This window comes from Canis lupus, chromosome 23 (assembly GCF_003254725.2).
Source record: "Canis lupus dingo isolate Sandy chromosome 23, ASM325472v2, whole genome shotgun sequence".
NCBI classification, from domain to species: domain Eukaryota; kingdom Metazoa; phylum Chordata; class Mammalia; order Carnivora; family Canidae; genus Canis; species Canis lupus.
Window position 1 is genome coordinate 26,062,225 of NC_064265.1, and position 13,646 is coordinate 26,075,870.

Genomic DNA, 13,646 nt, shown 5'->3' on the forward strand with positions numbered 1-13,646 from the left:
CCTCTGGTATAAGTGCTTTAAATAAATAATGATCCTCTGAGTGATTGATTTGGGGATGGGAGTTAAAATTACAGAAATTAATTGTCTCACAGTTCTGAAGGCTAGAAGTCCAAAATCAAGTGTCAATAGAGCCACGCTCCCCTTGAAACCTATAGGGGAGAATCCATCCCTGCCTAATCCTAGCTTATGGTGGTGACTGTCAGTCCTTATGCTTTTTTGCAGCTGCATCTTGGAATGACTTACTTTTAAATAAACGAAAATGCTCTTTTCCTTGTTTAAGCCCATATTTTGCAGCCTTTTCATGAAGTTTCCCAGTGGTCATTTTTTTAGTAGCATTCAGCATGGAAGACCCCAAGATCCTGGGGAAATTTGCAGAGAAGGGGAATGCTTCTGGAAGCTTCCTCATTTCCTCTGCTCTCCTTTCTCACTACTGCCCTGGCTTCAGGATATTCAGGTATCCTGAAGTTTCTGATTCAGCTGCATTGTGGAAGATAAATTGGTGAGAATTCTCATAAAGTGAATAGATATGGGTGCTTAAAAGAGTTATCTGTATATTCAAATAATTTTTCATGACTGGAATAAACCTGTGGAGCCATAATGGGAGTGTGGGAGTGTATGCCAGAGAGTTGGGGGCATGTCTCTGCCACCTTCCAGAACCTTACCAATCCCAATGACCCAGTCCAATAGGAGAACAGGGGCCTCCAACAAGGCTCCCAGCATCAAAAGATGGTACTGCTGACACTCATCTGACATGCTGACAGATGGAGTCAGAAATACTGCTGAAATAGTTAATTTATTATCAGTTGAGTGTTTTATATACTAAAATGCAACATAGTGTACTCTCAAATTAAAATGGAATCATCTTCACTCCGTCAGAGAGGCTTGTTTGTAAATTACGCATCCCAACGTCTTCAGTTTTGATGGTGATCAGAAACCCTAATGTCATTGCATGGAGGAAGGGAGCAGTGGGGGCAAGGAAGGATAAGACTTCCATGCAGCTGAATGTCTTCCCTAAAATGGGAAATATAGGGGGAAGGCTTTTAAACCAAATGAAACCTTGATGAGGGGGTGGCAGCATCTGTGGTTTGAAGCACAGAGTATCCAAGTTCCTTTGTAGTAAGTCTGGTATTTTTTATAAGCCTCTATGTTTCTCCTGGGCTTGGTATCTTATTAGTAAGCAATTCTATTAAACACATTTGTTTCCCAAGTAGGAATATGAATCTGAAGACTTCCATGGTAATTCTGGAATTTGCCACTAGAAAGGAGAGTTAGTTGACCAAAGATAGATTCATTCTTTACACATCTCACAAATATCTCTGTACTCCAGCACCGGGCTGTGGGGCTCAGCCTGAGAGGCCTAGAACTCCAGCCACTACATTCCTTTGCTCTGTTGTAGGCTGTCAAGATTTCTGGAATTGTAGGGAAAAGAAGAACAATTATAATAGCTAATACTGGTACCCTCTGACTAAGCCCTAAGCCCTTTTCATAAACTGACAGATCCAATCTTCACAGCAACCCTATGAAGTAGGTAACCCTATTTTTCAAAGGAGGAAACTCAGACAGAGAGAAGTTAAGCGACATATTCAAAGTCACACAGCTAGGATTGGCAGAGCTTAGACCAGAATCTGGCCAATCTAATTCCAGCGACACCGCTATCTTAGAGAGTGTGTAACCTGGCACAACAAAAACTTTGTTAGATTATGTGGTCAGAGTCACTGTTTCAAAAGCCCATTTCCCCTTTATAAGCCCCTAACAAGTCGCACCCCTCTGCCACTTCTCTCTTAGCCCTTCTGAGAGTAGAACATTGAAGCTCTTTCCCAGGAGAGCCCTCAACGGTTGACATCTCTTATTGCCCCTTTCTACTTACACTTTCTCTTTCCTGTTGCAAAGAACAAGAGTTCTCCCATCCCAGAACAAACACTCTGGCTGTACTTTTATTTTTTTTTAAAGATTTATTTATTTATTTGAGAGAGAGAGAGAGAGAGCACACGTGCACATGAGCAGAAGGGGCAGAGAGAGAGGGAGAGACTCTCAAGCAGGCTTTACACTGAGCCCAAAGCCCCACGTGAGACTCAATTTCATGACCCTGAGATCACATCCCTGAGATGACAATCCCAGCTGAAACCAAGAGTCTGATCCTTAACTGACTGCACCACCCAGGCACTTCATTCTGGCTATACTTTAAATTACTTCTTATTCCTTTTTGGAACAGCAGCATCTCTCAAGTTCTATGTTCTGTTTCTCCCTGCTCCCCTTCTGTGATGCTCACAAAAGTGTAAGCATCTTAAAAAGTGCAGGTACACAGCACAGGGTCAGAGCCAGGATGTCTGGGTTTGAATCCTGGATCTGGACTTTCTACCTTTGTGGTCTTGGGCAAGTGATTTACCCTTTCTGTGCCACCTATAACTTGGGAGTAATCACAGAATCCATCTAATGGGATTGCTGTGAAGATTAAAGTGAATTAATCCAAAGTGTTTAGGACAGTGTCAGGCACATATTAAGAGCTCTAAATGTCATTAGATTATTTTTATTTCCTCTATTGGAGACACATTTCACTTGGCCCCATTGCTTGGTACAGTTACCTTGCCACTTCCTTTTTGATCTTAGTGACCAAGTCAGTATCCAACTCAGAATCCTTCAATGGCTCCCCACTGGCTACCCAATAAGATGAGATAGCTTGGTGTTTGAGGCCAAAATGCTCCCTCCATCCTTCCCTGCCTGATCAATTCTTCTCCATCCTTCAATGCCTAGGTTCCACAATGTCTCCTTCAAGAACCTTCGAGATCCCTGCTTCCTTCCCTGGACTCTTGATTTCTACCATGCTCCAGCACTTCTCCAGCACCCCATCTACTATGTGCTTGTCTTTCCTCATCTAGCCTCCGCTAGTTTCTTCTCCTCTCCCTAGAATTACTTCCATAGCCAGACTATATTGCATGTGCCCATAGTGCTAAAGGCTGAAATATATGCATTATCTCAGCCAATCTCTACAAAAGACATGGGAGCCATTATCCACGTTTTACAGATGAAGTCTGGAGAGCTTCATGACTTACTTAGAGTTACACAGCTAGCAGGTGACACAGCCCAGACCTGGAGCCAGGGTGTAGAGCTCATTATCTTAACCGTCATGCTGTAGAGCTTCTTGGCTGATTTTGTATCTCCCTCAGCCCGAATACAAAATAAGTGTGCTGCTGAGCACTTCAGCAGGAGCTTAGTAACAATAATAATGACAACATTGATGATAATAGCATATCAGTTCATCTGAGTGCTTACTATATGCCTGGAACCTTTCTAAGCACCTTATTTCTCTTAACCAATGCAATCCTCACAACAACCATTTGAAGTAGGTACAATTTTTATCCCCATTTTATAGATGAGGAAATGGAGGCACAGTGCATTAAATAACATATCCAGTGGCAGAGCTGGGAGGCAAACCTGGGAAGTCTGTCCCCAGAGTCCATGCACTTAGCCAACATGCTGCCTCTGTGCATGTCTATTTTGAGTGAATGAATTTAAATGAGGAAAACAAAGAAAAAGCATGTTATTGAAAAATAGAATTTAATAAACTTGCACTCTGTAGACACCTCCTAAACCAGATGACAGGAACTCAACTGTGACATTTAGCCATATGTCTTATTCTGAGAACAGGCAGGTCAACAGATAAGGACACTGTGCCAACATCCACAGAGAACCTAAAAGAGAGCAAGAAGCTCCAGGCAGCACCTCCCTGCTACAGGTCCCTGCTTTTTCCACCCTCAAAGCCATGGAGACTCACTCAGGTGGCCCTGGGCTCTTGGCTGGTCTGATTTGATCTGCTCAGAGGAAAATCAAGAAAGGCCTGCTGGCTTCCAGGCCTACTGCCCTGCAGAGGTTCTGTGTTAGGAATATGAATGGTGAGGGCCATGGTGAATCTGTGAGCATGAGCCAAGGTGCCCTCATAATCAAACTCCCATGCAATCTCTAGGCACCTGCCCAAGGCACGTGGAGTCAAGGTTACCACTCGACAGGGGCTAGCTTAACACCTCTCTTGGACTTTACTCAAGAATGGCACAAAGGTGTAAATGGAAGGGAAGACAGTAATAAATAGATGCCCCTGTCTTCCTATCCTAGTGCTTGTTCTGGACTCCTTAACTTGGACAAAATACTCAAGAGTCCTAGTTATTTCATTAATATGCATGAAAACTGTTTGCTTTGCTGAGACTGAAGCATCTTGTTCTTTCCTTATCAGAATACCTAGCTCCCTTAATTATAATGGATCTTTTAAAAAACAGTCAGCAGCATATGGTAAACAAGCTCCCTAAGGGCAAGAATCATGCTTACTTGTTCGTCTATATAAACCTCCAGACTCACTACCAGGCCCAGCAGATAATCAAATATATGTTGAATAAATGTATGAATAAGTAAAAGAACAAGCAATCATGTCAAAGGAGCTAGCCATCAGATCTGCGCACTGATTGCCAGTCTTTCTCTCTAAAACTCCTAGTTCCTGAGTTGTTAGGTAGGATTACATGATTTGTTCTGGCTAATGAGTTATAAATGTCTGGTCTGGAGCATCAGATGCTAGTATATGACCCACCGAGCTCTTAGCCAGAACAGATTGGCAATTTTCCAGATGGTGGGTTTTCTCTCAATCTGGATCCTATGTTGGACATGCAGTGTGAGTGCGAAATAAACCTTTGTTGTTCAAAGCCATTAAGACTCAGGAATTATTTGTTACTGCAGCAAAGCCTCGTCTATCTTGATTAATAGATGTCCAGTACAAATAAGCTTGTCAGGGACCTACAGAACTGAAGAAATCCAGGAAGATATGCTCTAGAGTAGCTCAACAGATCTTTCTGGAATGATGGAAATGGTCTATATCTGCTCTGTTTAATACTATTTCCACTAGCCATAAATGGTTATTAAGCACTTGAAATGTGGCTAGTGTGATTGAGAAACTGAATTTTTAATTTTAATTAATATAAATGTGATTAGAGGCTATTGTATTAAAGAACATAGTTCTAGAATATACCAGAATAGCACATGCTGTAATGCACCATACCAACAGCCCCTGATTCCATCTGGCTGCTGTACAGTTGTAATGGACAGTTCCATGCCCGAAACCCAAGTCCTGCATCAAGCTCACTTTACAGTGTCTCTCTGGTCTGCCTTCTTTAAGGCTGTGAAGGTCATGCAGCTACACACAAAAGTACATAGATGAGATGGGGAGTTGATGTTACCAGAGGCAATCTTCAACCGTGGAGGATAGAAGTCAAGGGGTAAATGCTCCAGCCTTCCTGCTCCCCAGTGGGAAAATTCTGAAATGTGCTTGACATGGGTTTAACATGGTTTCTTAGAGAGTGCTCAGAAAGAGACCCACAGAAATTAACCCATTCATTCAGAGACCTTTTATTGGTCTTGCTCATTTCCCTTACTCCTTCAGTCTGCTTTGTGGGGTCACCTCCCAAAAAGGCTCCCAGCAACCAAGTCCTGGTGGCAGAATGCTTTAGAAGAAATCTAAACTAAGATGAAATAGGTCTAATTTCCTCAGAACCCCACAAGCAAAGCTGCTAATACATGACTTTAAAAAAAAAAATCTTTTAAACTTTAACTATCCAGCAATGGTTTGTCTTTCCATATTTCTTAGACTTTGTCTGTGAGAGATGAGGGTCAAGGAGGCTGGCTATCAAAGGCAGGCCAGCAGAACACTCAAAGGCTGCATGACCTGCTTTTGGCTTTAAAAGGCAAACAAAAGGGGCAACTGGGTGGCTCCACAGTTGAGTGTCTGTCTTTGGCTCAGGTCGTGGTCCTGGGATGGAGTTGGGACTCCATCGGGTTCCCCGGGGGAGCCTGACTCTCCCTCTGCCTATGTCTCTACCCCTCTCTTTGTGTCTCTCATAAATAAATAAATCTTCAAAAAAAAAATAAAATAAGAAAAAAGACAAACAAAAGACAGTATCCTTACTAAATGCAATCTGAGACACAGATCTCAATTTTTCTCAGCTTTGGGGACAAAAGACAATTCAATCCCAATGTAATATTTAGAGACTGAGCTAAACATTTCAAAGCTCCAAACTGCATTCCTCCTGGCCTGCAATTTAAAAAACGTATCCTAATGATGATGTATTCATTCAGGCTTCTGTCTCACAGGCTGCCTCTTGAATCCTATGAAATAATTTTTCATAGAAAAGTATAGTCTCCTCCCTGTGCTGTCTGTGACTCTAGTGGAGAATCTGTGGTGAGTAAGAAGGCCTGCACATGAGGAAGAGCACTGACCAGGGAAAACTTCCATGAATACAGGGATTACCAACCCATATGTACTATTTAAGGGTCCATGGCATCCTGGCTGCTGCCATTGGTATTTACAAACACATATTCTCCTGGAAGGAAATTAAATTACTGAGGGCTGCCCATGGCCATACTCTGAACCACGTGTATATATGGGATTTCACTTAATCCTGAGAGAAAGGGATTACTGGAGCCATTTTGTAGTTCAGGAGAACTGAGACCCAGAAAGCATAAGAAGCTGGGATTCAGACCAACTCAACTTGGCCCCAAATTTCATATGTTCTGCTGTCTTTTATACACTATAGAGAATAAGTGGCCCTCCCATAGATCTTTGGACAGAAGGGGGTAGAACAAAAGAACGTCAGTAGCTGAAGGGGTGCTTTTTTTTTTAAAAAAGATTTTATTTATTTATTTGAGAGAGAAAGAGAACAAATGATGGGGAGAGGGAGAGGGAAAGAGTGAAGCAGACTCTGTGCTGAGCAGAGATCAGTACCAGGATCCTGAGATCATGATTTGAGATTATGACATGAGAGGAGGGCAAAGGCTTAACTGACTGAGCCACTGACTTAGCCACCCAGGCACCACCCCCTGGAGGGGCTTTTGTATTGAGCAGAAAGGTGTAGAAGGAAGCATGAAGGAAGAGAATGAGCCCTGAATTAGAAAACAGGCTCCTAACAAGACCCAGAGGCCAGGGAGTAGGGGGTGAAGGAATGCCTTGTTCCCTCTAGGCCTCAGTTCATTCATCTGTAAAATGAAATGACGTGATAGGAACATGTCTATACTCTCTACCAGTTCAGTATTTTCAGTGGTTTCACTTCAGGACTCCAGACAGTTTGCTAGCCTTTGCTAACTCCAGAAGATTGCTAGCCTTTACCTCTCTGGAAAATCATCCCAAGTCAGATTTTGTTTTGTTATTGCTGTTTTAGACTGATAAGCTTTAGGGTCAGTGTTGGGGGTAACTAGAGTCTCAGGCAGTCTAAGTGGAGTTTAGTATTTTACCGCTTCACTGGGGAAAAAGGTCCAGTTCAAATATTTGCCATTTGTTTTTTTCTTATCCAACTTTTATTTTAGAATGGTTTTAAAGATTTCCTAGGATAATACTAAGAGTTGCCATATATCCCACACCTAGATTCTTCTATTATTAGCATCTTATATTACTATGGTACATTTGTCACAACTAATGAGCCAATAATGATTTGTTATTACTAACTAAATTTTTAAAAAATTTCCTTTGTTTTTACCTAGTCCCTTTTTCTGTCCCATGATCCCATCTAGCATAACACATTACATTTAGTTGTCATGTTCCCTTAGGCTCTTTTAGACTGTAATAGTCTCTCAGATTATCTTGTTTTCAACAACTTTTAGACTGTAATAGTCTCTCAGATTATCTTGTTTTCAACAACTTTGACAGTTTAGGAATACTAATAGGATATTTTGTAGAATGTCCCTCAATTTGGGTTTGTCTCATGTTTTTCTCACAGAATGCAGTTAGTTTTGGGGAGGAAGACTACAGAAATAAAGCACCATTCTCACCATATCATCCCAAGGGTGTATGTTATCAACATGGCTTACCAATATTGGTATAAACCTTGATCACATGGCTGAGGTAGTGTTTGTCATGTTTCTCCATGAAAAATGGAGCATGCATTTTTATAAAGCATAACCATGCAGGCAATTTCTGCCAGGGAATAGATTCCAACTCTAAACTTTATTGTCCCATAATAATCCAGCCAAGGTATTAGTGAAATGTTATCACTGTATCCAGTCTTTGAAAGTGGCATTCCCTAACAATGAGGGTAACCTGCTTTATAAAAGTTACATACATAAAGTACTTTGCATAAAAGATACTGCTTTGTAGAGGGCTTATTCCTATTCCTGTTTATACAAAACTTGTTTATTGCTCATGATGTTCAGTCTCACTCTCACCTACAAATCTAATGCAGTTCAGTATCATATATAAAGAGCTCTTAGAAATCAATAAGAAAAAGGTATAACTTATCTTCTCAAATGAGCCAGGGAGATAAACAATAAATTCACATAAAAAACACAAATGGATAATAAATATATATATACATGAATATATGCCAAGAGGTCTATAGTGGGTATGGGGGTGGAGAAATTCTAGAGCATTCTCACTTTCTACTTCATAATTTTTGAATACTGAAAAAAAATTTTTTTGCAATAATTTTTTAAAAGCAATAAAATAATTTTAAAGTAATAAACTTACATCTACTAAAATATATGTGGTGTGTTTTCTAAACTCACACTGGCTATAAAACTTAAATTTTGAGTGCCTTTTTCACTTAACTGTATCTCTGAGTAAAGGAGAACCTGCAGGCTTTGGGAACAGATGGCTGGTATTGTGAAACACAATATGTGTTTTTTTTTTATTTGCATCTCTCAATTGGAAATTTGCATCTCTCAATTGGAAATTTAGCATGTGAGGTCACTCCACCTTAAATCTTTATAATAAGAAATATAGATATTTTTCCTTGCTAGGTTTTTCAGATTAGGCAACTGAAGAAAACCATTGTTCACTAGGTAATTTTAGTAATACTTGCCATTAACTGGAAAAACAGTCATATACAATTTCTGAAGAATATTATTATTATTATGCATATTCTTGCTTTGGTCTTATTAAATATATATATATATATATATATATATATATATATATATATACACTTGTGATATATATATATTTGTAGACTTCCTTCCAGATGAAGGAGTTATTAAACTAAGACTATTTGAAGGGTCAAAGGAATAATAATAAAATCTGCCATGCTTATTAAACTTACATCAGGGATGAGAAAAATTAAAAACTGGACCCAATATTTGAGTATAAACTTATGTTCCTGAAAAGACAACCCTTAAGTGAACAGACTCATACTTTGGGGTGTTCAAATAAGAGAAAAATAATGTGACATTAAAATTCAACCTGTCACAACTGAGCATTAAGCATGTGATCCTGGGATGTGTGATTGAAATGTTGTAGGAGAAAAAATCCTGTTAGTATTGTTGGCCATGCAAGGGCAACAGTAGTTCTGCATTATTCCCAGAGAAAGAGCCCAAGATTAATGCAGATGGGAGCAAGAGAAATCAATGCCCACTTATCTTAAGGTGTGAGTTAATGTGCAAAAAAGATGCTCACAGAGGTGCTATGTATTTGTGTATATGACAAAGGCTGGAGCCATGGTCACAAGGGCTCCCTACGAGGGATTGGATTAGCTTTGACGTTATTGCTCTGGGCCTCTGAATACCTTCTAGTCTGCCATTCACTGATTAGCTGAAGAACATACATTCACACACATAATGAAACCTCTTCTATTATCGAGTTTTTATTTCACTGTAGGGGCTGAGCAGCTAAAATAACTTGAGAAGCTACTGAGAATGTGAGGCAAGTACATTTCCTGAGGCTGAAAGGAAGCGTGTGAGCTCAACCATCTTGGTTATATCTAGACCTTTTGAAGTGTTCCTTCAGGAAATCCTATTGGAAAATGCTTTGGGAGTTTTTGTTTTGTTTTGGTTTTGGACTTGGTGCTGACTCCATTTGGAACTTTAAATCTCTTGGATGCTATTTTTGAACAAAGATTTTCTCCTACAAATTTTGCTCAGAAGGAGCTGAGATGAAAGAAAGTTAGCCCTAAAATTATTTCACTAATTCCAAACCTTCAAACAACATTGTAATATTTTTATTGGAAATCCACAGGACAACATTACCCAATTTGGTTATAATCTTTCCACTAAAGTGGACTGCCTGGCTGAAAAACAACCAGAGTGATTGATGGAAAAACATTTATTTTTAATCTGGCAGAGGCTAAATACAAAATAAAATTCCATAAAGTGTCTAAATCAGACCCCCAACATATCTGAAGTTCTGATTCATCTTCAGAATCCAGCCTCAGACAAAGTCTCTTTAATTGTTGGGTAGTTTGTTTTGGAGAATAATCTTTTCAGATGTTCACTCCTTATAGCCAAAAGTTCCCAATGATTCATTTTCCAATTTCTTGCACCAAGTCCTGTGAGAAAATGGTCTTAATGTCCCACCAAGCTAATGGGGGATATACCTGATAATGTAGAAAATACTGTTGCCATTAGGAATCAGAAAGAATCAAGGACATTCTTCCCAGGAAGATCAAAAAGCCTGCCAGCTGTCTCAGGTGCCTGATTTGCAGTAAATCTGGGAAGACTGTGTTCCCTTGCACCAAGGATGTTTTGATGAACAATATGTTCAATAGGCACTTGATACATTACAGCCCACATCAACCCTTTCCCAAACCACAACAACAAAACAAACTGTCCAAATAAGCATCTTCTATGCTTTGGTCAAATAAAGTCACATGAAGAAATAGTCTCCAAAAGATAAAATGTTTAGAAGATGTTTCCCAAACTTTAGTTATTTGCATATCACTGTGAAAACCTTTGTGGTATCCTGGGATCACTGTACTATTAAGTTGAATGGCATACAATATTTAGGTGTGATCTACAAAATCAGATATTTCATATGGTTCAATTTAATATTATTTAATATTAATATTATTATTTAATGTTTTTTCTTCATATCGACTAACTTTAAAACCTCTAAAAAGCCCATCCAGGGTCACCTGGGTGACTCAGTCAGTTAAGCATCTGACTTTGGTGCAGGTCATGGCCTCATGGTCTGAGGATTGATGTTGGGCTCCTTGCTCAGCAGGGAGTATGCTTCTCCCTCTTCTTCTTTCCCTCCTCCTGCTCATGCTCTATCTCTCTCAAATAAATAAAAAATTGTAAAACAAATAAATAAATAATTGAAAAGCCCATCCAGCAATTGTATCCTTTGGTATTTACCCAAAAAGGATGAAAACTTATGTCAACAAAAACTTGCACACAGATGTTTATAACAGGTTTGTTCATAATTACCAAAACTTGGAAGCAATCAAGATGTCAGTAGGTGAATGAATAACCTGTGGTACATACAGACAATGTGATATTATTCAGCACTAAAAAGAAATGAGCTGTCAAGCCATGAAAAGACATGGAGGAAACTTAAATGCATATCATTAAGTAAAAGAAGCCAATTTGAAAAAGCTACATACTGTATGATTTCAACTATACTATACTGTAGAAAAGGCAAAACTACAAAGATAGTAAAAAGATCAGTGACTGCCAGGTGTTAGGTGGAGGGAGGAGTGAATAGCACAGAGAATTTTTAGGGCAGTGAAAATACTCTGTATGATGCTATAATGATGAACACATCATTATACATTTGTTCAAACTCATAAATGTACAACACCAAGAGTGAACCCTAATGATCTGGGGATTATGATGTGTCAGTGTGGTTTTGATCAATTTTAACAAATGTTCCACTCTGGTACAAGATATTGATAATGGGGGAGACTATCCATGTTTAGGGGCAAGAGTTATATGAAAAATCTCTGTATGTTCCTCTTAATTTTGCTGTGAACCTAAATTGCTCTTAAAAATAATCTATTATAACAACAAAACCTTAAACTAGTGATATTTAGTCCTTAAGCATATTGTAGTAGAAAGTCTCTAAATATGGCTGCCATCAATTCCTTCCCTCCCTGCATGTTTATACTACTTCTCTCATCAAGAGGTAGAGTCCATTTCTCCTTCTCTTGAATCTAGATTGGCTTTGTGACTTTCTTGGACCAATACCGTGTGGTAGTGGTAAAACAGCTTCTACCTCGCTCTCTGAAGAAATGCCAGCTACCATGTCAGAAATCTCACTCCTCTGAGATCACTGTGCTATGAATGACCTCAGACATTAGTTACATGGGGAGGTCATGTGGGAGAGAACCAAGGAACCTAGCAGTGAGAACCCCAACCCTAGGTGAACCATCTCAGTCAGCTCTCAGCAATTTGAGTCATCCCAGCTAGGACCTAGACATCTGTGAAGTACAGATGAGTCATCTTTGCTGTGAACTACTGAATTCAGGGCCCATAAAATCAATAAACATAATAAGACGCTTGTTGTTTTAAGTCACTATATTTGGAGATAGATGATTGAAACATTCTGCTTGAAAAGATTTCCTGGTGGTTATAACCATAGAATCTAGACCCAGACTGCTCCAGGACTCAGCTTAGCTTCTTCCTAGCTGTGAGTTGTTGAGTCAATCATGACTGTAGAAGATTGCTACATTGGTAGCCCCCAATGAACTATACCTCCCAGTATTCACACCTGCCACAGTGACTCTGGACTTTGTATGTGACTTGCTTTGGCTAATGGGAAGCTAGTATGATGCAAGCAAAGACTTGATAAGCACTTCCAAATTAGATTTGTTCTAACTGGAACACTTGCTCCTAGAGCCCTGAGGCACCATGTAAAGAAGTTCAGCTGCCTGGCTAAAAAGATCATGCAGAAGGTGAGATTCCCAGCTAACCCCAACTATTCCAGCCACCCCCACTCAGGGGCCAGATATGTGAGTGAAGAAGAGCAGAACTGACCTGCTGAGCCCAGCCAAAAAATATAAATGCTATCACAAATCAAAAGAAGTAATACATCACTGTTGGTCAAAGCCACTAAGTTTATGGATGGTTTGTTATGCAGCAATAAATAACTAAAATAGAAATAATATCCACTATGTCACAAATGTGATTAAATAATATTTTTCCTAGCACATATTAATATGTTTTAAAAGTCAATAATATAGCACTTAAAGTTATCTTATGTACCACCAAACAATCCACTTATCAGACTTTGGGAAATGCTGGTTTAAGGGAACAATAACAATGATAATAAGCATAATAGCAATCATTGATTGAACTAGCTACTCTTTTCTAGATTTTGGAACAAATGGGTTATATCATGCATATATTTATTCTCCTAGCAACTCTACTAGGTTCTATTTTGTAGGCAAGGAAAATGAAGCTCAAAAAGTTTAAGTAATTTGCCCAAGTTCTCTTGAGAGTCTCCTTTGATGATCCTTACAATTTTAAAGATTTATTTGTTTATTTATTTTTAATTTTTTGTAAGGTTATATTTGTTTATTTGAGAGAATAAGAGCTCAAGCAAAGGGAGGGAGAGAGACAAGCAGACTCCGGCTGAGTGCTGAGCCCATTTCAGGGCTCATCCCAAGACCCTGAGATCATGACTTGAGCTGACATCAAGAGTGGGATGCTTAATTAGTGGAGCCACCGAGGGGCCCCAGACCCTTATAACTTTTTTTTTTTAGAGATAGAAACTTTCCTGGATCTGGAGACAAAAGAATGAGATCTATTCTCTATGTAAATATGTTTTCCACCATTTATTTGTTTGTTTATTTATTTATAAAGATTTTATTTATTTGAAGAGAGAGACAGAGATAGCGACTTAGAGTATGAGCAGGGAGGAGAGGGAGAAGCAGACTCTCTGCTGAGCAGGGAGCCTGATGCAGGACTTG